Source organism: Bubalus bubalis, chromosome 7 (assembly GCF_019923935.1).
Source record: "Bubalus bubalis isolate 160015118507 breed Murrah chromosome 7, NDDB_SH_1, whole genome shotgun sequence".
Classification (NCBI taxonomy): Eukaryota; Metazoa; Chordata; class Mammalia; order Artiodactyla; family Bovidae; genus Bubalus; species Bubalus bubalis.
The window spans coordinates 58124650-58137948 of record NC_059163.1 but is presented as its reverse complement, the minus strand read 5'-3'; the positions used below and the strand labels follow the sequence as shown (position 1 = coordinate 58137948).

General features: G+C 41.5%; 1 protein-coding gene across 3 annotated transcripts in view; it reads left to right on the top strand.

The window, feature by feature from the left end:
* RHOH (ras homolog family member H) overlaps positions 1-13299 on the top strand; it is a 43276-nt gene that overhangs the window by 1658 nt on the left and 28319 nt on the right. The window contains exons 1-2 of one of the 3 annotated variants that reach the window (XM_006068239.4): positions 5176-5471; positions 8605-8663. The exons of 1 other annotated variant lie outside the window; for it this stretch is intronic. The gene's annotated coding sequence lies outside the window, so the exon portion shown is untranslated. Of the gene's footprint in view, positions 1-5175; positions 5472-8604; positions 8664-13299 lie in introns of those variants that run through there. One more of the 3 variants, XM_006068237.4, reaches the window with a different exon arrangement.

Genomic DNA, 13299 nt, shown 5'->3' with positions numbered 1-13299 from the left:
CTTTGTTGCCTCATGGCATGTGGAATCTTCTTGAACAAGGAATTGAACCCATATCCCGTGCATTGGCAGGCGGACTCTTAACCACTGGACCACCAAGAAAGTCTGCTGCTTCTGCTGCTGCATCGCTTCAGTCGTGTCCGACTCTGTGTGACCCCATAGACGCCAGCCCAACAGGCTCCCCTGTCCCTGGGATTCTCCAGGCAAGAACACTGGAGTGGGTTGCCATTTCCTTCTCCAATGCATGAAAGTGAAAAGTGAAAGTGAAGTAGCTCAGTCGTGTCCGACTCTGTGCGACCCCATAGATGGCAGCCCACCAGGCTCCCCCATCCCTGGTATTCTCCAGGCAAGAACACTGGAGTGGGTTGCCATTTCCTTCTCCAATGCATGAAAGTGAAAGTGAAGTCACTCAGTCGTGTCCGACTCCTAGCGACCCCATGGACTGCAGCCCACCAGGCCCCTCCGTCCATGGGATTTTCCAGGCAAGAGTACTGGAGTGGGGGCCATTGCCTTCTCCGCCAAGAAAGTCTAGGACATTTCAAATGAAGATGTTTTTGAGAAAGCAAGTCTTGACCTTTAGTCAACTGTGTTTGGCAGAGAATCTCAGAGGAAGGGTGCTCAGAAAACGGAAAATGGACCTGTGGCTTCGGGCTTAGGCTGCTTCCCTGTCCCCACAGCCCCAGTCTCCCCCTTGGGAGGCGGCAGGGTGAAGAGCCACAACGGATGGATGGGTTGTGCGGGGGTCTTTGTTCTGCTTTTGTGGTCATGTACTTTCATGCAAATTGCTTAGCCCGCTGAGGTCTTCTTAGCTGTAAAAATATATTAAAAAATGATTACCATGTAAGACTGTGGTGAGGATTAGATGAGAGAATCAATCCATGGATCAGCAAATGGTTCATCAGTGGCTGACTGTGAGGTGCCTGAGATGCACCAATGAGCAAGGCCAGGCCCTGGGCCTCAAGGGCTCTGTGCTAAATGAGACAGGGCTGTTTGGTGAGTGCTTGGCAGTTAACAGAAGGTGCCGTGGGAGCTTATGGGAGAACACTAGTCCAACTCACAGTGTGGTGAGTGCTTGTCATGGAAGCTTCCCGAATATGGCTTATGAGAGGCAAGGTCCTACTGGGAACTCGACACCCAGGATTTCCTTCCTTCCCACCACTCTGAATTCCCCAGGGTTTCCCCTCATCTCTGTCCCCAGGCTGGGCCTCATCTCTGTTCTGAGGCCCTGTACAGCCTCAGGACTTACATACCCACAGGGGTGTGTGTGTGTGTAAGCATGTAGCGTGTACATGTATTTTAGGTTATTTGCTTCCTCCCCTCACCACTACCCCTGTCTGTTAAAAGAACGAGAGAGAGCGAGCTAGAGTCAGAGAGAGAAAGATTTCCAGAAAAGGGAAAAAGTTAGATAGCTGTCTCCCAACCTTCTCCTACTCCCCTTCAGAAAACCTCCTCTGACATTAAAATATATGTGAAGAGTTTTATATATTAAAAATATGTTTAGTGAAGACTAAAGATATATAAGAGGCAAGAGGAAAAACCGTTTCTCGCTGTCAGGAGCGAGAGGCTGCACAAAGCCTGACTCTATGAGAACATCTAAAACTACAATTACCTACACAGAGAGAGCAAGGCCATCAGAAGAGGCAGTGGGGGTGGTGGGGTGGGGCGGGAGCCGGGGAGCCAAGAAGGAAAGGAACATCTTACAGCCAACTGGCAGTACTCTTCCCAGCACCAGCCAGAGCGGGTGGGAGCTCTTGGGCCTTCAGACACACCCTGATTACCCTGCCCTGGAGTATGTATGTTCTTTTGTGAAGAAAATGCACAAGGCCCAACGCCCTGAAATTACAAACCAGCCTGTGGTGCCTTTTGCTTTGTTTCCCAAAGGGCAAAGTCTTGCCTTCTTATGGAGGTGAAGCGGGGCTACCCCTGGAGGCAGCTGTCCTTGCTCAAGGACACTCCTCTGCTTTTTCAAGGGGCGCTGGGTCACTGAGAAAACCACTGGATCTCTTCCTGGAAGTACCACCAATTTTCAGCTCTTTGCTGCCTTCAATTTTTTAGAAGCTCAGATGAGAAAACAATTTTATTCTGAATTTGCAGAAGCATTTCTGAAATCTATTTTCATCTCTGCATTAAATTGGCATATCGAATCAGGACCCTCTCTGATGTGCCCCTGGGACTGCTTTTAGTCAAGTTTTTCATGAGATGAAATCAGCCTATTTTACACTGAGGAAAATGTGAGGAGCCATCTCTAGAGCTTGTGGCTGGCTGGGTTTAGTTTAAGGGTGGCATTTCACTTCGGTTGTGATGTTCTATGAGAATGCAGGTGCCAAGTTTCTCTTAGCACTCTCTCAGCACCGAAGAGCCAGGAAGCCCTCCTCATCCTGAGCAATGTGCTCAGTTTTTAGCGTGGTAGTGTTTACTGCTTCACACCAGTTGCTTAAATGCTTAGAACTACATGGTATTTTCATTTTCTCATTCAACCTTACCCCTGGCTTTAGCTTAATTTTCATCTTCATTTCTTTTGGCTTCATCTTTTTTGTTTTAATTTGCTTTATTTTGCTAAGGTATATGTATTTTTATATGCCTCCCTAAATCTTTTGATGACCCAAATAGAGGTAAATAAAGTATCCACCAGCCATATGTTCTGCTTACCTAGTAACATTATGATGGTGATCTGACTTTTCTGGGAAATTTTTCTAAAAGGAAATATGTGCTTATCAGAGGGCTCAAGGATCTCACCTCCCAGACTGAGTTCTTATTGCACCTTAAAAATTGATGCCTGGTTTCAGGGGTTAATGAGTCTCCTATGGACTTAGTAGTTATATGAGCATCTCTGAGAATGCTCATTTTTCACCACTTACGCCTGTCATCGTTACACACCAGACACATCAATCCTCTTTTACTTCCTTGAACATGCCAAGCATTTTCCCACCTCAGGGCCTTTACACATTATTATTGCCTCTGATTGAAATGTCTTTCCTTTTACTCCCTTTAGTAGAGTACTAAGTACTAGAAAGTAGTACTACTCCCTACTTTCCTTCTACTCCTCTTTTTCAGCAATAGAGAGGTAACTTTACATTATAATAATGGGGGGAATTTATACTGATGCCCAAGCCCCAAGTCAGACAAATCAAACATGGGGGGAGATCCCCCCCATCTAGGGCATGGGGCCTAGGTGCTGATATACCTATGTAATTTTTTGCCTGTTGGTATTGCATTAGAGTTCTTAGTTCCCCGACCAGGGATTGAACCCATGCCCCCTTGCAGTGGGAGTGCCAAGGCCTAACCACTGAGCTGCCAGGGAATTCCCTAGGTACTGGTATTTTTCAAAAGCTTCTCAGTCAGGGTTGAGATTCACAACTTCAAGTCTCACTTTGATTGTCAGATACACAAAGAGGCCCTCCTTGACCACCACCCCTGGGATGTGCATCTTGTCTTGCTCTCTAGTTCAACTTCTTTTCTGATTCCTTTGCAATAGTTATTACAATCTGTACTGATACATTTGTATGAATGTTTCTGTTTCCTCTGACTAGGATGCAGGTGCTGAGAGCACAGGGAATATGTCTGTCTCAGCCTTTGTGTTTCTCTTCAGTTCACGGTATCAGGCACATAACAGAATTCCACGTCTGCAACACTGAGGGCATGAGGGTGGCCCTCAGATGATGCATGCAGATCTGAGTGGCTCTCTGAAAGTCAGTCGAGTCTCCCTGGGATATTACAAAAGAATCCATGTTAACATTCAGTAGCTATCCTAACTGGCTAAAAGGTTGTACACACTTCGTTTCAACTGACTCTGGTGTCCCAGGATTTTTCGAGTGAGATTTTTTTTTTTTCTTTTGGCTATGCCTTGAGGCATGTGGGATCTTAGTTCCCTAACCAGTGATTGAACCTGTGTCCCTGCAGTGGAAATGCAGAGTCCTAACCACTGGACTGCCCAGGAAGTCCCTGGAGTGAGATTTATAAATAGATCCTGACTCACAGCATTTCCTTTATATCCCCATCTTTCCCCTTCACTTGACTTTGACCATTATGAGTGAGAGATTCCATTTTGGAAAATCCCATGGACGGAGGAGCCTGGTAGGCTGCAGTCCATGGGGTTGCTAAGAGTTGGATACAACTGAGCGACTTCACTTTGACTTTTCCCTTTCATGCATTGGAGAAGGAAATGGCAACCCACTCCAGTGTTCTTGCCTAGAGAATCCCAGGGATGGGGGAGCCTGGTGGGCTGCCGTCTATGGGGTCGCACAGAGTCGGACACGACTGAAGCGACTTAGCAGCACAGCAGCAGCAGCAGCACCCTCCCCTACCCTAGCACTGGACTTTGCACACAGTAGGGGTTCTATAAATGCTTGTTAACTTGAGTGGAGTTGATTTTATCCTTTTGGCGTGTGGCATTTTGACAAAGACTTCACCCTGGGAGGTAGCATTGATTAGTTAGGGATTTGAGGCGGGTGTAGGGGGGAGACTGTGACCACATCATGAAAGTTAAATGTATTGGTACAGGCAACTCAGTCATAATCTAAGTGTGTGCAGATGGTCTCTACACCTGGATTGCACTGGAGGACAGACGTGTAAATTTGGGTTTGGAGGCAAGTAATGAAACTCCGAGGAGTCTGAAAACAACTCTTAGTCACGTATCTCACAACACAGGTGTGGGTCCATCCAAGGGTAAATGTGTGGCGGGGCTGTCTGAGCTCTCACTAAGGCTGAGTCTGTCCTTTTCAGATTGCTGTTTGGTAGTTATTAATAAAACAAAGTGAATCACCCACCTACCGCTTTCCCTCCATAGTCAGTATGTTCACCAAGTTGACTTGAAGATATAAGGTGCTTTTTCCTAAGTTTCAATGAACCAAGACCAGTCTGTGGAGTGGCCCTGTGGCCTTTTTTTTTTTTTTTTCCCTTGGTTTGTTTCACTTCCTTAAGGAATCATCTTGGTTTTTTACTTTTCCTTTCCACAATTTTAAGTAGGTGGTTTGCTGGTGGGAAACTGGGGAAAGGGGAGTGGGAAATGGTCCCCCGAGAAGTGATAAATTCAACACAAATCTGCCATACAGCAAAGGTCTTATTCTGTCCCTCATCTGGGGAAGTTTTCATATTGTCATGGAGGAAAACACACGTGCACACACACATACACACATCACTAAACCCACACAAATGAAACCCTCTCTTCGGAGAAGCCAGCTACAGGAAATTGACTTATGCACAGGAACTTGCTAATCTCTTTTGTCACATTCGGATTGTTCCTGCTGCCTCAGTCACCACTCACACCAAACCCAATCATCTTGGGTTTGATTCTCTACCAGCCCAGCTCTCAAAATTTTAGGTCTTCCAATGCAAGAAAAGATAGATCCTAGAAGGAAATCTTAGCAGTGAAATGGCTTGGGCTGCTTTTGTTTTTACTTACCTGCACTGAACAAATTTGGCTTCCGGAGTCAGTCATTTTGGTGTCAAGAAATTTCTTCGGCATTCTACAACAGGTAAGACTTTGACTTCTTTAAAAATATTTATTCACTGTCAAAAGAAATCTTTCTGATTTTATTTAGCTTTTACTATAGATTCAACATAGTGATTACTCTGTTCAACTTGTTGTGAAGTATAGAACTGTGTTACTCAGGCAAAGGGAGTTAGTCTGATATCCATCTACTCCCCATGCCTGCCCAAGTCTAACAGGATGCATTTAGTTTCTGAAACATCAAACATTATATAGTTGGCTTTTTGGTTTTCCAGATAGTCTCCTAGAGAATTCATATGCTTATAATTGGCTATGATTGAGTTCAAATATTTTGATAGTTTAAATATCATCCTGTTTGATGAAGTAAATCCAAAGATCCTCTAAACTGTGAAAATATGAGTTTAAAAATTTTCTAATTCAGAAAAGAAACAGAACCAAAATCCAAATGATGTAGATTCATATCTGAAATTCCTAGCTTGTTGGTTTCACCTATTCTCAATGCTAAAGTCCCTTTTTCTAAAAGTGATATTTGATGTATAAGTACATATTTTTAAATGAAATCAAATTTAGTTTTTTGAAGTGGTCTGATTTGGAGATATGCTGTGAGGTACCACTTGGTAGCCTGGGTTGTAACTAAATAAAGTTAGAGAAATCACTGGTTTGGGTTTCTTTACTAAATTAAAGCTAATATTGAAATATTCAAGAAAGCAGCAAGTAGTTGATTATCACTTGTTGATTCTAAACTGGTGCTATGAAGAATGTAAGAGAAATGTAAAGATTCTCTATTTTGAAGGATCTAGTAGATGTGATAAGAACTAAAATCCAGGAAGCAGTGCAAGATGGGAATTAAGGAATAGATGGAATGACCATAGGTTGTAAGAGTTATAGGAATTCTGAGAATGAGATTTGAGGGAAAGCTCGAGTAGTCTGAAAGACACAGGACTTGGAAAGATGAGAGATTTGAGTAGATGGAAAGGGGGTTAATTCACACTGGAAAAATTGTGTGGGCAAAGGCACAAAGGTGAGACTGACTAGAAGATGACCATCCCACTTAAGGAAATTGACCTGAGAAAAGATGAAAGCTTGTTTTACACTTTGGTAGGAAATAAGGTTGAAAAATTAAGGTGTAGATGGGTTATGGAAGACCTAGAGAGGCAAGGCTGCTGAGGAGAAGAGTCTACTCCATTCAGTGGCTGTCTAGTATTCTTAGCCCTTTGGGCACTTCTTTCTCAGCACTTATAGCTCTAACAATTCCATGTGCAAGGTTGCCTCGGGATCCTTGCTTGTTCATGCTCCGGGCTTCCTCATGTATCTCCCACATCTGTGATTCCCCACTTGCCCTCCCTCTACTGTCTTCCCCTTGTACATTGTTAATGCAGAGAAAGATTTGTGTGGCTTACGGTACCTATAAGACCTCCATTTTTGGTTACAACCTGCTAAGGAGACCCTTCAATCATTTGGTAATTGAAGTAGACTTCCTCTTGAGCGGACAAGCTGGTTGACTGATTATAAGCAAGTCTCCATTCTTCAACAGTCAGACCCCAAATCTCATCTGTTACTTCCTTGGTGTGTCTGAATGATAAGTTGTGGATATGCTGCAGTTCTTTCCCTAATGATTCCGAATACTTTTTTCCCCGGACTATGAAATATCTGCATCCACATAATAATGAAAGCACCTTCCAGAATACAAACCCAGACTTTGGAGCTAGATTGCCTTGTGTTGAATCCTGGTGCTGTTGCTTCTCACCTATGAGAACCTCAGACACATTACTTAACTTCTTTAATCCTCATTAAAAAAAATATGTAAAGTAGCTCTAACAATAAATTAAAATATCTACTTCAGAGGTTGGTTGTAGGGATAAAAGAGATAAAAACATGTAAAGCATTTAGCCTAGTGCCTGGGATAAAATGAACTCTCAGTAAGTGTAGCTATTACAATTCTTATCAAGAATGGGGATACTAGAATGAAGATGGCATGGTCCCTGGCTTAGGAACAACATATCTGTAAAGTTACTTTTTTAATGCCAGTATTCCTTTCAAAGGAAAGTGGGATTGATAGGTAGAGGCTGAGATTTAACATTTTTTTTAGCACTAAGAATAGACAAGGCACAGGGTTAGATGTATTACAGTGGTAATGTACATGAGAAAAGGGAAACAAGATTAGAAATAGATTTTTTAAGCCTTTCCTTAGCAAATTCTCAGACTTATAAGACAACTCTCTGAGTGACTGCTATACTATTTGTGGACATCTGTGGTTGATGCTCACTGAATGCTTTGGGTGGAATTATAGAGTACTTGGAATTAGAGATAAATGAGTAACTTGCTTGGGCTGTTTAAGTGAAATTATGTATTTTAATTTTAGTGCTGAGAAGGCACTGCTAAAAATCCATTTCTATTTAGGAATCTGGACCATTTTGACAATGAATGCCCATAGTGCTTATTTAAATTCTGGATGCTTGGATCTGGACAAAAGCCAAGATTAAAAAGCATCTTGCTTTCCCATTCTGCTCTCCAGATCAGAGATTCTTTTGGCTTTAGAAAACGCCCTTTAAAAATGGGTATATGGCCAGTATACTCATTATGCAGGAGATTCTCAACTGCACATGTAGATTATTTTGGTTTTATCATAATTTTTTTTTAATAGAGCTCCACTATATTCTCAGGGTGGAAATTTGGGGGCTTTGTGTATGTAAAGGGAGGACACAAGTTCAGATGGATACCAAAGTGGAACATGCTACAAAGCAGCCTCACAGTATCGAATGCTGGGCTGGGCAGTGAGGGGTGGGGATCAGAGATGGAAAGGATGAACAGAGGGACGTGGAAGGTGCCAGAATTAAGGCTTCTCCTCTGAGGCTTTTCAGTCATTTGACTCCAACTGCTGCTTGAATGCCCTAAGCAACTTCTTGATGCCTCGTGTAGAAAGTCATCATACTGTTTCCAGATTTGGATCATTGTTCAGAAACGGTTTGATTTGTCTGGTTTTGGCCTGGAATCATAGTTCCTCAAGTTGGCTGGACATCAAAACCCTTTGAGAAGATTTTCAAAAATAGCAATTCTCTTGTATCACACCCCAGTCCTGGAGTCAGGTCCAGGAATCTGTGTGATAAAAATACACATTTTTTCCCCACTCAAGTGACTTAGAGACAATTGTTCTATAGGTGAGCATTTGGGAGCCATTGATCCAAAACTCTCCTACCAGGGCCCCAGCACCGAGATGGTAAGTTGAGTAAGTGCTGAAAAGAGGTAAAACCATCTTCCCTCTATTGCTAGTAACGTGCGTGTGTGTTAGTTGTTTAGTCATGTCCAACTCTTTGTGACCCCATGGACTATATAGCCTGCCATGCTCTTCTGCCCATGGAATTCTCCAGGCAAGAATACTAGAGTGGGTAACCATTCTCTTCTCCAGAGGATCTTCCTGACCCAGGGATTGAAACCAGGTCTCCTGCATTATAGGCAGATTCTTTACCGTCCAAGCCACCAGGGAAGCCCTTGTTAATATCACACAAAAGCATTTTCCTTTGTTTCGAATTTATTTCTTAGGAGAATTTCTGGAAGTGGGATGATTTGGTCAAGTATGTATGTTTAGAGTTTTTGTTAACCATATTTACATGTTAACTTGAAAATGTAGGGTGCTACTTGAAAAATCCTGAAGTGTTATAGACATGTAGAGACTATTCAGTGTCACTCACGGAAAGCCCAAAGACAGGAATTTGCTTTCACATGCTGCTGCTGCTGCTGCTAAGTTGCTTCAGTCGTGTCCGACTCTGTGTGACCCCATAGACAGCAGGCCACCAGGCTCCCTCGTCCCTGGGATTCTCCAGGCAAGAACACTGGAGTGGGTTGCCATTTCTTTCTCCAATGCGGCTTTCACATGAGATAGTGCCAAATCACTCTCCCACGTCTCTCTTCCAGTAAAACACAATACTAATGAATTACTTTTGGAAGAAAATTTCAAAGCATTACGGAATACTTGATTGCTTCTTTGAGCATAAGTTGAAGTCTTCTAATCACTACATTAGTTTCCTGTAAAACTGAAGTCAGCAGTGACCTCTTCCCCATTTCGTAGAAAAGAAAACCAACGAAGACAGTGGTTAGGTAACATCAATATGGTTCTCATAATATGTGCCATGAGAACTACATATAGTTATCCATTCAGTCATTGTTCAAGTAAATAAATGATTGAGTGCTTTTTAATAGGTGACCCATGGAAAAACACCAGTAAAATGAATGGATGAAGAGTGTATTACCCAAATTGGGGGAGAGTGGGCAGAATGAATTTACTCACATAGACTTCCTGTTCTTCTCTCTCTCTCTCTTTTTTTTTTTTTGGATTATGTTTTATTCATTATGCATTATCATAATTTGCTAACTTAAAAGCATGGCTATTGCTTATGGCACAGATGGAATCAGGTGAATTTTCAATGGCTTCCATGAAAAAAAAAAGGTGTGCTTTTGCAAAATATCTAGTGAGATATAGGCAATATCTAGTGAGATATATGTGGGAGCCTGTACTTGCTTGCAAGAACTGATTGTGTTATTCCAGAAAATTTCCAAACCAGTTGTTAAACAGTCACTATTGAAAATTAAATTCTATAAATCCCAGTTCAATAATTTATATTAAAAATAAATGTAATATTCAAAAAACTTATTACTCCTATTATTTACAATATTTTTCTGTCATCTGTGCTTTTGAAGTTATCGTCTCCAATTTATCTGTGTGATAGAAATATTATAATGATGTGATATATATATTATATCAATATATCATATAATGATGCTATGAAACATCTGTATTAAGTGATATCATGTTCAGAACTTGTAATTGGACCCGATAGGGGTATTTATACCACAAAATTGGCAAATGCTATAAATCAAACTCCACCCTTTTTTCTTTTCCTTTGAGAAAAATCTATTAAATAAACATTTACCAGCATATTGCTTAGGAAATGTATAAAATACAACCATGGCAACTTGGCAATATGTGTCAAGAGCTATCCAAATGCTCATACACTTTGATCCATTAATTCTACCTCTGGGAATTTATTCTAAATAAATAATTCAAAGAAGGAAAATAGTAACATGCATGAACTGTATTGTTCATTATGTATTGTTATTATGACACTGTATTGTTATTAGGACAGAATAATCCAAAAATAGCCTAAATAATAACCAAAAGTGATCTGGCAGCACTAATATCTGTGCAATATTTTATAGTCTTAAAGGTCATCATTAACAGTAGCTATGAAAATATATTTGATATGGTGTTAAATTAGAAAATCAGGATTACAGTTTTCATGTCACATTCTGGTTTTGTTATGAATAAGGATGAAATGTGAACCCCAAAAAATAAAGCATTTATGTTAGAATGGTGAGATACTAGAATTTTGTTTTTAGTTCATGTATTGTAGGAGTGGTGTGTGCCTTAAAAATGCGGAGAAAGACTGTAAATAAGCAGTTTTAAGTAGTCTTAATATTTAAGGGCAAGGCTAAGAGGAGTTTTGTGGGCCAGATGGGGCTTGCTTTTGACATGCAAATATGTGCTGTGAACCCCAGGTGAGGTATCATAAGTGGTGTTAGGATCCAGGCAGTCTGAAGTGGTGGATGCTAAGGGGGTTTCCTTAGGGCAGCTCTGGAAGAAAGGAGCCACTGGCTGCCTGTGGAGATTGAGGAAGAGCCCAGAGAAAAGCTACTGTCAAAGGCAAGAGAGAGGGAAGAAGATTTCTTAGGAAAAGACAAAGAGATGCTGATCTCAGAGGCAAGTCAGATGAGTATGAAAGTAGTTCCATTTAGATCTCAAAACAATAGGGCTCAATCAGGAAGAAAATGATTCTTGTAAGTCATGGGTTCTCTAATCTCAGCTGGATGGATGGGGGATGTATTAACAAAAGCAGCTTTTACCTCCATGGATTCTGATCCAATTGGTCTGGAGGTTGGCAGGAATATTTTTAACTAGTCCTCTGGCCTCATAAAGATTCTGAAACAAATGGTCTGCATATCATACTTTGAGAAATGCTAATGGATTAAAGGTGATAGTTTGGGTTGGCTTAGAGAATGTGCATGCGTGTGTGTGTGTGTGTGTGTGTGTGTGTGTGTGTGTGTGTGTGTGTTTGGGAGCAAGCCTACTAATACCTTGAGGCTTAGGATCAAAAAGAGGGGTGACAACAGAGAAAGCCCCAAAGGGACAAACTATTGTGTTGAATCTATGGAAACAAACTAAAAACAGGAGGCCACACTCGTGATACCCCTTAAAGGGGAATGTAAATTATGCCGTAAAATTCCCTTCTACAGGCATTTGGACCAACTGAAAGCAGCTATGAGCAGGGGAACTACAAGAAGGAAGCACAAAGAAAAATGGTCAAATGGAGAGTTGAAGACCCATGAATATTCTATTTCAAATCATTGGGAAGTGATCATCAAGCATAAACCTGAAGGAGAATACACATTGCCGTGTTTAGAAAATGTTTGAGCTGTAGTGTATAATAATATCACATTAAAGAGGTAAAGAAAGCCTGATGTTTGATGAAATGTAGTATTTTATATAGAAAACTATAGCCCTCAAAGTAATAACATCAGACATGTGCCATAATAACAACGTATGTATCACAAAATAAACATATTGAAGTAAACGCATCGCAGTAGCAGAAGCCATCGGTACTGAGATTATTGATTTCACCTGGCTTTAAAACTTTAGTGACAGTAATAAGCTCTCAAATCATCTTTAATATTTTGGGGCTTTTCTACTTTATGCTAAAATTCTTCAATTAAAAAAAATATTTCATATTCCCTATCATCAGGGCACTAGTCTCTCAGGATGTTCATAAATTCCTCTGAGAATCTGATGAGAACCAAAGACCATATCCCTGAGAAAAAAGCCCATGTATAGAAACTGCATATTTGTCATACACTTCTAGGAGATTTAGGGATATCCTCTAGAGTGCATCCCTGGTGGCTCAGATGGTAAAGAATCTGCCTGCAATGCAGGAGAGCCGGGTTTGATCCCTGGGTCAGGAAGATCTCCTGTAGAAGGGAATGGCAACCCACCCTAGTATTTTGTCTGGAGAATTCCACTGGACAGAGGAGCCTGGCGGGCTGCAGTCCATGGGGTTGCAAAGAGTCGGACATAACTGAGCAACTAACATTCAGAGTGCATCCATGGAAGATCAGTAGTCCAGATGCCTCATATTAAGAAATCCTGCTCAGAGACTGTCAATGCAACAGAGGAGGCCTTGCAGAAGTTGCAAAAATCCTGGTCATTGCTGATGTTGGACTTAGCTGCTAGAGAGAAAAATTGACAGTAAAAAGAGGACAAGAGGGCAGGTACACATGTAGTTTTATAGCACTGGATCCTTAAGCTGGGTAAACATGTGGGGCTAGAGCTGGTTCTTGTCAGAGTATATATAAACAATATTCTAAGTCCTTAATTCTAAATTCTCTTATGTGAGGCCAAGATCAGTAGCCATTCAGGAAAATAGTCTCTAAGATTCTACTTTAATGTCTTACTGACTGTTGTGTGGTACCTACTCGGCACAAGAAATGCAGGCAGGTTTTAAATACCGATCTAGCCAACTCCAGAGTGTAGCGAGTGGTGCTCAATGAGTACTGGATACCCAGCCAGGCTACTTTTAGAGGCAAAAGGCATTATTAGCTTGTGTGTAATGTGATCACTTCGGAGTGTGAAATGTTGGTTTTCCTATCTGAAGCTGAACATCTGTTAGGGCCCTGATTTTGGAGATAGTACTTTTCCTGTGTAGCCTCTAGACCACAGAAGCCCAGTTAGCCATCTTCCATTAATGGGTATCTGACTTGCAATTTGGGGAAGTAGGTGTTTTTGGTTGAAAGTTCATGCCTTTGTT